Source organism: Sturnira hondurensis, unplaced genomic scaffold (assembly GCF_014824575.4).
Source record: "Sturnira hondurensis isolate 20B ecotype Veracruz unplaced genomic scaffold, ASM1482457v3 Scaffold0009178, whole genome shotgun sequence".
Classification (NCBI taxonomy): Eukaryota; Metazoa; Chordata; class Mammalia; order Chiroptera; family Phyllostomidae; genus Sturnira; species Sturnira hondurensis.
This window is the reverse complement of record NW_028081809.1, coordinates 1990767-2004350: the sequence shown is the minus strand read 5'-3', so window position 1 is coordinate 2004350 and position 13584 is coordinate 1990767. Positions and strand designations below refer to the sequence as shown.

Here is a 13584-nt window from a genome sequence, read left to right as displayed (position 1 = left end):
CTGACCTGGTGAAGGAAAGCAGACGTACAATACCAGGGAGCACAGAGAGCCCCAAACAAGTTGAGCCCAATGAGGCCCACACCAAGACACATCATAATTAGAATGGCAAAGATTAAAGACAGAAAGACAGAGTCTTAAAAGCAGCAAGAGAAAAGCAGTTATCTACAAGGGAATTCTCATAAGACTGTCAGCTGATTTCTCAACAGAAACTCTGCAGGAGGGACTGGCAAGAAATATCTGAAGTTATGAAAAGCAAGGGCCTACAACCAAGATCCCTTTACCCAGCAATGCTACCATTTAGAATCTAAAGACATCTGATAAAGACCTTCCCAAACTAGAAAAAGCTGAAGGAGCTCATCATCACCAAACCAGTATTACAAGAAATGTTAAAAGGTCCTCTTTAAGATGGGAGGAGAGCTGGGCACATGGGTGAAGAGGTGATGGGACTGCAGAGTACAAACTGGCTGTTAAAGAACAGTCATGGGGTCCACATGTCTTTGGGACCTGTCAACTGTGGCGGTCTCCCCTCCTAGCCCTGGAAGAGCATATTCTTGTTTACTGGCAAAGTTTCCACCATTTAATTGGTATCAGATTCTGACTTGCACAAGTAACATTCTTCACTGTAAAAAAAAAAAAAGAATAGTCATGGGGATGTAAAATGCAGCACAGGGAATATAGTCAATAATATTGTAATAACTATGCATGGTGTCAGATGGGTACTAGATTTATCAGGATGATAACTTAGTAAGATATATAATGTCTAATCATTGGGCTATACACCTGAAAACTATTATAATATTGTATGTCAACTGTAATTTAAAAATATTTAAAGTCAAAAAAAGACTAGTTAAGAGCTCATTAAGATCAGGGTAGCTGATACATGGACAAATCAGCAACTCGACAGCTTTTAACAACAGTCTTCACACACACTGTGCTTGCATGTTCTGAAACTGGTAACAGATCTTCAACTTCCAGAAAGGGAAAGAATTAGGATGAGGCAAAGCTTGTTAGGAGAAATGAGAGAGGCGAGTAGTGAACCTGATGAGGCAGTACCACCCTCTGTCATGCTGTAAAAGTTAAAAGGAAAAAACTAACATGGCTCACATTTCTTATCTGCCATTCATAAAGAGTCGAAATTAAAACCCAGAGAGCTTCAGAATTGTAGCTGATTTGTTATGTCTCTCCATGTATGCACCTCCAAGTTCATACTTGTACAACACACACTGTATCTGTGTTTCAAGATTGGACATCGGATAAGGAGAGGTTGCTGAAACAGGATAAATTTCAGCAAAATGTAACCTTCACCTTAGAAACCAGGAACCAAAGTAATTAGATTACAATCTTTCCAACACTGTGGGAAAGATTTGATCAATTAGAGCCAAGATCAGTTACATTATTTGGTTTACCTAAGTAATGGACCCTTAAATGCAATCAATACCTCTCCAGGCTGTGAGTTCTCAAGACCTGAGATGCATTCAACAAAAAACACAAATGCATTTTCAAAGGGCCCTGGGATGTTCAATCACAGAAGGGGACTGGCGTAAATGCGGCACAGAAAACAGACTTTTGAGCTTCCTGTACGGAATCTTCGTTCCCTCTCAGTGTGCTACTGTCGTGTTTGTTTGGCTGCTCACATATGAACTAAATTTATTTTACCAAAGAGCCAATCTAGGGATAAGCTACCATGCCACTCAGTTTCCTTTTCAAGTTTAAGTATTAAAATTAATTTGATAGGGGAAAGAATAAGATTAAGATTTCTATTTATGGTTTAAGAAGTTGACAAAACTTAATTGTAAAGTTATAAGAAAAATGGCAGAAGTAGCTCAGAATCAGCTAACTTCCCACGCCCTCACCTTTTACCCATAAGTGAATTTAGGAAAGGGCAATGAGGGCGTCCTGCCCACTTTGTTGGGTAGCTACCCAGAGCTGCCTTCTAGGACTATTCTTGCTTAGCATGGATTCATAAGAACCCCATGTTAACACCAAACTCTCCAACTGCCTACCCACCTGACTCTACCCTATTCTAAGTGCAGGAGCTGGTTTTAGAGATTGCCATTCAACTTGGTGGATCCATTTTCCAATTCATACAGTTTAGAGCTTAATGATAATGCATTTGTAAATCAAGACACAAAACTCCTCGGCATTCACAATCTATTCACTACTACCCTAAATTACGTCTCCTGGAGGGCAGAATGGGAACGGTGCACCTGTAACGTTTGCTCCAGCAGCCTCTCATGGTTTTGCTCTCACATGGGCACCTGCAACATGCACGCCTCTCATCAGTGATTTGTTGAACACACTTGTAATAATTAGAAAGTTAACAACTAATTCCTGCCTTCCCCATGAGCAGGGCTTCTCTTAAAGGGTGTGAGGAAATGTGACAAGAGGGAAATGGAAAGGAGGAAATTTATACTGAGAGGCTCTTTTGCATGGCTTTTAAGTTTCTGTGCAATGATGAAGAGAAGCTGAGGCAATCTAAAACAACAGGCAATCAAAAAGGCATTGATATTTACCTTTTCTCATCAATTATCTTCCTCTTAGCAGCAGCTGAAAAATTATGTTTTACTCAAAAGTCAGCCTGTTGACTTTATTTATACAACACCTGAAGTGTGCTGGGTGTCAACAGGTTAGCCACCACGGAATTTCAAATTCTGCTGTTTGACAGTAACAGAGTTGACTCTGCGAGAGTTACATTAGAAGCTGTATCATTTTCAAACCATTTCTCCCATGATGAAGAAAAGGCATCTGGAGCTGACTTCTCATCTGTGGAGCGGGGATAATAATGTATAACTTCCACTGATATCTTTGGACCAAGAAAAAATAAGGTATGTGAAACAGCCTTTGACACAAGGTAGGTGCTTAGCCTGCCACCATGGTTGTCAGGAACAGTACTGGAGAGAAAGAGCTAACCTTTGAGTACCTTGCATCTTTTTGGCCAAATCATCTTCTGGTTCAACAAGACCAGGTCCTATGCTGAAAACATAGGGGCTCCGTCTGTGGGGCTGATGGTGACCTTCATTCAATGAATTATGCATATCAGCATGAATCCTGTCTACAGATCTCTCTTCCTCATCCTCTTGATAGAATTAAAGGATTAAGTGGCATCTGGTGCTCCTTGAAGAGGCATGAAGGGTGTTTATTAGAAAATCCAAGTACAGAAGCCTACGGCGGTCAACTGGGTGCCCCTCCGTATCCAGGTGAGGAACGGCTCCTCCAACCCGCACACTACACTTTCCAGTGGCTGTAGTTCTTTCCCTAGTTAAGGTTTCTCATTCCTAGGCAATACTTCATCCCTTCTTCTTCTCCCCACCCCCACCCCCCCAGCAGAGTCCATCTAATCCCAGAAACTGGAGAGAATCCTACATAGGCCACTAGCACACCCTCTGCATCTACTCAACAGTCTGGCAGGAGGAGCTCTAGGAGACCCAAATCCTAGAGCCACCTCGCCCACTGGGGCACACAGGGCAATTCAGGTCTCCTGAGACTGTTTTCTCATCCACAAAATGAGGACGTTGCGTTAGACAGTCACAGTAATGGTTAATTTTATGTCAACCAGACTAGGCCACAGGGTGTCCAGATATCTGATCAAACATTATTCTAGGTGTCTGTGAAGGTGTCCCTGGATTGGGTTAACATTTGAATCACTGGCCTGAATAAAGCAGAGTACCCTCCCCAACACCAGTGGGCCTCATCCAATCCTATGAAGGCCTGAATAGAACAAAAAGGCTGACCTCCCTCAGCAAAGGTGAATTCTTTCACTCAATTGCCTTCAAACTGGGACAAGACTAGGACATTCAACTGCCCTCAGATTTGAACTAAAACATCGACTCTTCCTGTGTTTTAAGCCTACAGACCTTAAGACTGGTACTTATACCATCAGTTCTCCTTGCTCACAAGCCTTGGAACTCAGACTGGAACTTCCATCATTGGCTCTTCTGCCTCTCCAGTTTGCCAACTGACCCTGTAGATCTTGGGATTTGCTGACCTCCACATCATGGGTGCTAATTCCTTACAATAAATCTCTTTGAATATACACACATGCACACATACCCAATTAGTTTTGTTTCTCTGGAAAACCTGATACTCCAACCACCAGGTATTTTCCAACTCTAACTTCTGCCAAATGATCATCCAATCCTGTGCTTGAACACCCCGCAGAGACCAAGCCTCCCTGCCTCCCATGCAGCTCATCTTGTTTTAAAGGAGGGGGGCAGAGGGTGGGGATGGGGGTTATGGGTGGTGGTACAGTCTTGGCCAGTGTAGCTCAGTTGGTTGGAGCATTGTCCCATAAACCAAAATGTCTCAGATTTGATTCCCAGAGAGGGCACATACATGCCTGGGTTGTGGGTTCGGTTCCTGGTCAGGGCACGTGTGAGAGGCAACAGATCAGATGTTTCTCTTCTTTTCTTGCTCTTCCCCCCCCTCTCTAAAAAAGTCAATAAACATGCTCTCAAGTGAGGATAAAAAAGAGTAGAGTAGAACAGAGTAAAAATAACATAACATAACATAACATAACATAACATAACATAACATAACATAACATACTTGGTGAGAATCCAAAGCCAAATTAGCCATCTTCTCAGCAGTCAGAAGCTTAAATCTAACAGATGTGATCTCACCTAAGCAGAGTATAGTGAAAGTTTTATCTTTGGGTTTCATTATAATTATGTAATGTAGTTTGAGACTGCCACAGATATTACTGTTAGTTTTGTTTCAGTTTGGTTCTCCTGGTCATGGTATATTGTTGGCTAATCTTGAGTCTGCAGGTAACTCTTAGCTCACTTTCACACGAATTACCACGAGTAGATCATCACCCAACACTTCTGCAGAGGACCTTTAGTACTTGCGCATAGAATTCTACATTTATTACTAAAATCAACATCGTTTTGTTACCTTGGCTTGGGGATGGAAATTCTGCAATTCTTATTCTGTGACCTAGAGGACCATCTCTTCTTCTCACCCGCATCATCCTGAGACTGGCTAATGTATTGTCATCTCTAACACAAGATGAGTCCTGGCCTCCTGCCCTGCAGCATCCCCCATTATACTCTCCCTCCAGACCGGCAGTCTCTAGCCCCGACTGCACAGCACAGTTACCTTGGAATTCTTTTTTTTTTTTTTTAAGTTAGACTCAACCTCAGAGATTCTTATGAAGTTGGTGAGGGTGGAGGAGGAAAAATTAGGACATTAATGAGAACTTCTTAGATTCTAATTCTTAGATTCTATTAATCTGTAGCTGGTCTGAAAACCAATGTTTTCTTTCGCCAGAATTCAGCAAACATTTTTTGTAAAACAGCCAAATAGCAAATATTTTAGGTCGTGTGGTCTATATGGTCTCTTTCAAAACTGCTGCCCTTCTATTGTACCATAAAAGCAGCCACAGACAATATGTAAATGAATGGCTTGACTATTCCAATAAAACTTTATTTACAAAAATAAGTGGCAGGCCATATTTGGTCCCTGGACTTGTCAATTAATCCATTCACTACCCAGTTTTAAAATGGTTGTACCATCAAATATAATCTCATCAAACTGTATTATCACCCAGCTCACATGTCTCCATCTTGCCATTCATGAAAGACTCTCAAATGGCTTGTTGAAATCAATATTCCCTCTCTGACATTCCCTTCCTCCGTCACACTAATGATCCCATTTAAACAGGAACAAACCTGTTCTTACAGAATTCTTCCTGTCTCCCAGTAATCACTGCTGCCTTTTTATATGTTCACAAACATCTGTTTAAAATTGCTTCTGGAATTTCATCAGAAACTGACTTACACTCACCCATCTGTGGCTTCTAAATTATACTTCTCCCCCTTAGAAACTGGGACATGTTCGGTGAAATCATTTACAACGTTCCGGCATTCTGGTCTCCTTGATTCACGAAACATTATCTGAAGTGGTTCCACCATCGCATCTGCAGGGTCTTTCGGTGCCCAGGAGACCTAAATGTACTCCCAGCAGCTCTCATTACCTCTTCTATCTTGAGTTTTAATTTCCCCTAACCATATTTACTCCATCCTTTCCAATTTTAAGGTCATTTACCCTGGTAAATATGGTACAATCAAAATAGGAGTCCAGCAGCTCTGTGTCTCCATGTCCCCTGTTTACACCACCCCATCTTTTAGGCTATGTCTTTGCTTTAAAACGCCCACAGAGAGGTGACCGTATGTTTTGGTGTGCCCAAGACAGCCAGGTATATATCTTCTGCCCTAAAGTAAGTGTTAATAGAGCCCTCTTCACACCGAAAAGTATCCAGTTTGAACACCTGGTCCCATAGGGAAAGCTGAGAAGAACAGGGTAGACAGTAGATCCAATGGGTTTTCAGGTCTGTCATACACTCTAGAAAAAGGGAAAATCACTTCTGTTGAGGTCTCTGGCCACACTGGATTTACTTTCTGGATCTGTTATTTACTATCTGTGTAACTTCAGAATAATTTATTTAACCTGTTTAACTCCTGACTCTACCCTATGGAACCTTTGTTTTTCTTAAATGAAAAAATACATGATCAAAGCATTTTGCACAGTACACACATCACATAGTAAATGCTCAATAAATGATACCTATTATAACTACTAGTAAATATTATTATCGATGTTATTAATTCCATCCACCTCCTCCACAGCATCACAGTGTTTGTTACTCTCTGCTCTATAGGTGCCGTTTGTCCTTCCTTTTCTGTTAGTCACATTGTTTTCTCAACAATCTGTTCCTATTGGTTTAAACTCAACCCTGCCTCCCCACAATTTGTAAAGTCTCTCACGTCTTGTTGAAGAAATTTTGTCTTCACTAGAAAGCTGGACTACTTAGAGGGAGTTTCTCCTCTCACAAAAAAAGCCACCTGCATTTGCAACCTACGTAATTTGTGAGTTTCTCTGGCAGAAATGCAAACATATATTCCATGAATCCCTCAGCACCTATGTTTCCTGGAATCAAGATTAACTACTATCCATCATTGATCCCTTGGGAACACACCCTGAAACTTGAGAAATTTCAACTCTCAAATAGCTAGAGCAAATCACACTAGCTATAAAAGAATAACTACATTAACTTTCTAAGACTAAGATTGACCAGAAGCATATTCAAATAGGACATTCAAAAAAAAAAATCACAGAAAAAATGAGTGATAGCTGGAGTTTCAATTATCAACTACAAAATAGCAACCATTATTTGTTGAATGACTACTATATGCCAGGGAATGATATGTTAGGTATATTATAAATATCATCTCAGCTACTCTGCTCAACAATTCTGCTGGAAATTGAGACTCAGAGGATTCAGTCACCCAGTTCCATAACTGTAAGTAGTAGAAACAGCATTCATGCAAGTCTTCTGCACCCACAGTTCACACTTATTTAGATACACCAAGTTATTCTTTTAATCTTCACCCAAGGACACGTGTACTGATTTGAGAGAGAGAAAGGGACTGGTCGCCTCCTGCATGTGCCCTCATCAGGGATCAAAGCCATAACCTAGGTATGTGACCTAACTGAGAATCGAACCAACAACCTTTTGGTGTATGAGACGATGCTCCAACCAACTGAGCCACCCAGCCAGGGTTACCATGCTATTTTTTTTTATGAAGACTACAAGACTTTTTGAGACACAGTTGAAAAATAAAAGGCCTCCATGAAAAAAGCAACACAGTAAGATTTACATATAGTTTTAAATAAATGTATAGACCTTTTAAGTGGATAGCTGACCTTTTAAGCCGTAATTTTGGATAATGAAAGCCAGATATCCAAGGTTGCTTTTTACACAAGACATACATCATATACACAAGGCTGGTAGCTTGAAGCACTTGACTACAATGAAGTATACAGCCAGCAAATGCAAGGAAAGTAGCATTTTGATACATCCCATCCAGAGAAAAAGTGAGTAAATACAAGGTGGCCCAGAGATGGTCCTAAAATTTAAAATATAGGGTTCTCTTACAGACTGAATGTCTGTGTGCCCCAAACTTTGTATGTTAAAACCCTAAGCCCTGGCTGGTGTAGCTCAGTGGATTGAGCGCAGGCCTGCGAACCAGAGGATCGCAGTTCAATTCCCAGTCAGGGCACATGCCTGGGTTGCAGACCAGTTCCTGGCAGGGGACACACGGTACATTGTGTGTTTCCAGCAGAGGCAACCATACACTGATATTTCCCTCTCTCCTTCCCTTCCCCTCTAAAAATAAATAAATATATTTTTTTTTTTTTAAAAACCTAACTCCCAGTGTGACGGTATGTGCAGTTGGGCCTTCAGGAGATAATAAGATTTAGATGAGGTCAAGAGGGTGGGCTCCTCTGACGGGATTAGTGCCCTTATAGGGGGGAAGAAGAGTAAATCAGAGCCTTCTTTCTCTCCACCATGAGAGAATATAGCAAAAAGTCATTCATCTACAAACCAGAAAGGGGAATCAACTGGCACCTAATCTGAAACATCCCAGCCTTCAGAATTGTGGGGACTGAATATCTGTTGTTTAAGGCACCAAGGCTACAGTATTTGTGTTGTGACAGCCTGGACTAAGAGAACTAAGATGGGGTCCTATCGTAGTCCACATACTCGCTACATGTGTAAGCCATTTGGTGCTCTTGAGCTTTCAGGAGATACACTTCTCTTTGAAACCATATGTCTTCTTTCAACAAATGGCAACAGGACAACTGGACAGTCACATGGATGAGACTGACCCTGTGTTAGGGAGCCCTAAGATCACCCCCGTACTCAAGTATCTGCTGAAAGGACACAAACTCCACAAATATTTATATTAACAACTAAGATTTATTACAGCCATGAAGTAAGGATACAAATCTGGATCATAAGAGAAAAGACACAAGGGAAGTCTGGAGGAATCCAAGCAGACTTCCTAAGCTCTCTGAGGAAGGAAAGCAAGAGATTTCCTTCCTCACGCCACACACAGAAATTAACTCAAAACAGATCACTGACCTAAATCTAAGAGCTAAACTATAAAAACCTTAAAAAATATAGGAGATCTTCAAGACCTTAATTAGCAAAGCATTCTCAGATACCACACCAAAAGTACAACAACAAAGAATAAAGTGTATTTTATCGACATTAAAACCTTTTATGTGTCAAAGAATATCATCGAGAAGTACAAAGACACATGGGAGAAAATATCTGCAAATCATATATCTGATAAGGGACTAATACTTAGAATTGTAAGAATTTTTTTAAAGCCAATGATAAAAATAAAAATAGCCTATCTAAAAATGGGCAAAGAATCTGAATAGAAATTTCTCCACAGAAGTTATACAAACTGCCCATAAACCCATAAAAAAGGTGCTCAACATCATTAGACATTAAGGAAATGCCGATCTAATCCACAAGATACCACTTCACAAGCACTAGAATGCCTATGATCTAAAAGGCAAGTGTTAGCAACCGTGTGGAAAAATCAGAACTAATACGCTACAGGCAGGGATACACAGTGATGCAGACACTCTGGAAAACAGTGTGGCAGTTCCTCAGCCAGTTTAAGATGGAGTTACAACCTATGAACCAGCAATTCCACTCCAAGATATATACCCCAAAAAATTAAAAATACATTATCCACGGAAAAACCTATACACAAATGTTCAAAGCAGCATTACTATAATAACCAAAAAGTGAAAACAAATGGGATCACCAGCTGATGAACTGATAAATTTCACCTATACATTCGATGGATTACTACACTACTCAGCAAAGGACTTAAGTACATAGAGAAACCCTAAAAATGTTATGCTAAGAAAAATAAGGCTAACACATAAGGCCACATATTATATGATTCCATTTATATGAATGTCAGAACCGGAAAATCTATAGTGACAGAAGGCAGATTTGTGAATGGGCTGTGAATGGTGAGGACCTGGGGGGGTGACAGGTAAAAGGTACAGGGTTACCGTGGAGGGCCATGAAGATGTTTCAAAACTGACTGTAGTGAAGGTTGCACAAGTCTGTGAATCCCTGTGCACTTAATTACAGATGAATTGTATGCTATGTGAATTACATCTGAATACACCTGTTTTTATAAAAAAGAAAATGCCATGTCCTCATTTCTAATCCAAAGCAAGTCAACAAAAGGGCGATGCGAAGAGGAGGGTTAATTTTGACCCAGAGGCCACATCAACACTCCCACCTGGCGGGAGGGTCAGCCAAGAAGCCAGATGTCAGGACTAGAGGAAGACGGCCCAGGATCTGGCACTGGTGCCTCGCAGGTGCCTTTGAAAATGGACAACAAAAGCTCATCTGCTAACACAGCAGCATCCACACAACAAGCTTTATGATCCCAACCACATGATGAATTTCTTTAAGACCATAAATAAATTATGTTCTGCGAAACCACAAACACCAAACATATGACTAAGTGTATTAACCTGACCCATTCGTTAACATTTAGAGAGCACCCTAAGTGTCCAGGAGGCACAAGTGACAATGTTATTACTGAACAACGTGGGAAACACACTCTCTGTCCTGGATCATTTCAAGGCCTCGAGAACAGAGAATGTCCTATTAATCTGCCTGGAACAGTGTTATCCACCAACTTGTCAGCCTTACAGTCATCCGTACAGGTAGTAAAAATGTTGGGAAAGTAGAGGAAACCAACCGCCTGGTTCTAACACAGGGATGTGGTATATGGCAGGTGGGCTTTATGAGTGTTATCTCATTAGTTCTCACAACCACCCAATATGGGACAGTAATTTTGCAAATGGGAATAATGAGACACAGGAATGTTAACTTACCTAAAGTCACAGAGTTCGGAGGAATGAAATTGGGCTTCAGACCCAGTCAGTTTGGCTCCAGAGCTATGCCCTTAACCACCGTACTAATTACTGCTTATTTAACTGTGCTACCTACCTGTCCAATGGACTTCATCACATCTTCTAGATGGTCAAAGGTATTGTTGAAATACAGATAACACCTCATATATGTTTCTTCACACTACTGCGAAAATTAATTAAATATCTACTTCATTTAATTGTTTTTATTTGAAATTTTTAATTGAGATAAACTTTTTTTAATTTTACAACAGTTTTAGATATGCAGAAAATTGCAAAGACAGGGCAGAGAATCCCTACACACCTGTCACCCCAGCATACCCTATCACCCAATTTACCCTATTGTTAGCATCTTATGTTACTATATACACCCGTCACAACTAAGAAGCCGATGCCAGCACACTACCATTAACCAAATTGCACACTTGCTTTGGATTTTGCACCTTTTTTTTGTTCTGCTTCTGTTCCAGGATCCCATCCCACTACAGTTTATAGTAAAGGCTCCTTCGCCTCCTCACCTATGACAATTTCTCACTTTCCTTGGTTTTACTAAGGCATTTTGTAGAATGTCCCTCGATTTGGGTTTTATTCCTTTTTTTTTCCTCCTGAGACTGGGATGACAGGTTTTTAGAAGGCCGGAGAGGTGAAGTGCCAGTCACATCTTACCACAGGTGCATCCTGTCGGGGGGACTTGGTATTAAACCTGATCACCTGGCTGAGGACGTGTTTGCCAGGTTTCTCCCCCAGTTACTTTCTCCCCCTGCCACACTCTGCTCTTTGGAAGGAAGTCACACAATGCGGCTCACATTCCAGCCATGGGGAGTTAAGCTCCACTTCTGGTGATGTGGGTAGCTATATAAACATAACCTGATTTTTAATGGAGTTCATCTGCATGACATTTTAAAAAATGAAACATGCCAAATGAGAGTGCACTGCCCAACCCTGTTTACAGTGACCCTGTGGTGGTTCCGGGGCTCACGCAGAATCACAGCAGGGAAGACACACTTTCTGCAAGGTGGTACAAAAGTGGTACAAGGCTCCAAAGTAGAAAAACATTTATGATGGTTTCCCTAGAAGTTGGGAGGCATCCTGGATTGGTAGCTGCCACACCCTGAGAGGGCTACAGGCTTACTAAAATTGTACCAGGAGGTACCTGCACCCGAGTACCCACTCCAGAGTGGAACAAAGGTAACTCAGTCTGGGGAGCCAGATGTGAAGCTGACGGTGGGAATGCTGACCAGAGCTCATTCTGCTCAAGAGACTTCTTCTGGGAACTGAGATGCCCCAACAGGGGCTAGAGAGAGCAGACCTCTGCAAAATCAAAAGCCTGGGTACATCTGAAGGAGAAGCTGCCCTATCAAGTGAGCTGAAGCTGGAGAGCTTAGCACAGGAGTCAAAAATGTGAGCTGCTTAAGTCAGCCAAGGCTTAGTATGGCAAACTAAATGCCTGGAGTGGGGCGGTGGGTATCTACCAGTAAAACAGTCAGATCCCGAATAAAAACAATTACTACTGTTTTGTTGGGCTCAGAAAAAGCAAGAAAGACCACCAAGGGGCACAAAAGAAAAAGCAAACAAACAAACAGCGCTGGGTGACAGGCCCCCCAAAGCGAAGGGTTCTGTGGGTCTATGAGAGACGGCGCTTCTTTCTTTTTCTTTCCTTCCCTTCATTTTTAAAAACTGTACATTTAGTATTACTTATATGTTTGTGTTTTTAGATTTTGTTGTATATCTATTATTACGGAATGTATCTACATACTGAATATGTATTATTGCAAAATGAGTTTACATATTGAATATTTGTTCATTCATGTTCATGTAGAACAATGGAATTTAGTCCATTTCATTACCTTAAATATAGTGAAATGGGACAGTGCTGCTTCCAGCGTGGTCTGTGGAAGGGCCTGGGGCCTGTAGTCAGGTAGGAGGACTAAACCCAAACCCCGGGTTACACCGGGGCACCTGGATGGGGGTGAAAGGGGGTCAGGACAGCAGCACCCCAAGGATACTTGCCTAAAACAAAGCAAGTACTCTCCTAGAAAAGCACCCTTCATTTAGGTCCCAAGGCTTTCTTTACAAATTCAGATCAATCAAATATAGTGATCAAGGCTTACTAAATACACATGGAAATAAAACACCAGGTGTAAGCATCAAGAGAAGTAACAAATAACAGATTTAGATTACCACAGACTTCACCTGTTTCAACTACCAGATACAGACTATAAAATGACTGCACACAGCCCTGACTGGTGCGGCTCAGTGAGCTGAGCATCATCCTGCAAACCGAAAAGTTGCCGGTCGGTATTCCCAGTCAGGACACGTGCCTGAGTGGCAGGCTACCAGTCAGGGGTGTGCGAGAAGCAACGAATAGCTGTTTCTCTCACACGCGGATGTTTCTCTCTCTTTCTTCCTCCATTCCCCTCTCCCTAAAAATAAATAAAAACTTTAAAAAATAAAATAACTACAGACATATGACATATTAAAGAATTAAAAAGGACAGAATCACAAAAGCAAGCAAGCAACAAGGGACTGTCAAGAACAACCAGGCAGCTTCGGTTCTGCCAGGTGAAGAGCTGGAGGCTGACTGCACGATGCTAGCAACTGCAGACCTAACAACGGTAAGGTGGTCAGTTTTGTGTTCTGTGTATTTTACTACAAGTTTTTTTAAATGACCAGCCAAATTAGAAAGAACCAAATAAAACGTGTTTAAAAGTTATAGTTATTAAAATAAAAAAAATCACTAGCAAGATTATATAACATATTAGTCAAAGCTGAAAAGAAAGTTAATAAGCTGGAAAAGTTTATCAGCTGGAAGGCAGAACCGAAGAA

The 13584-nt window shown here is 41.3% G+C and overlaps 1 protein-coding gene and 1 non-coding gene across 3 annotated transcripts in view; one reads left to right on the top strand and one right to left on the bottom strand.

Moving 5' to 3' along the window:
• AFF3 (ALF transcription elongation factor 3) overlaps positions 1 to 13584 on the bottom strand; it is a 576292-nt gene that overhangs the window by 481957 nt on the left and 80751 nt on the right. The window lies entirely within an intron of this gene.
• LOC118994219 (small nucleolar RNA SNORA24) lies at positions 486 to 616 on the top strand. The gene has a single exon (XR_005068006.1). It is a non-coding gene; the product is annotated as a small nucleolar RNA SNORA24 (small nucleolar RNA).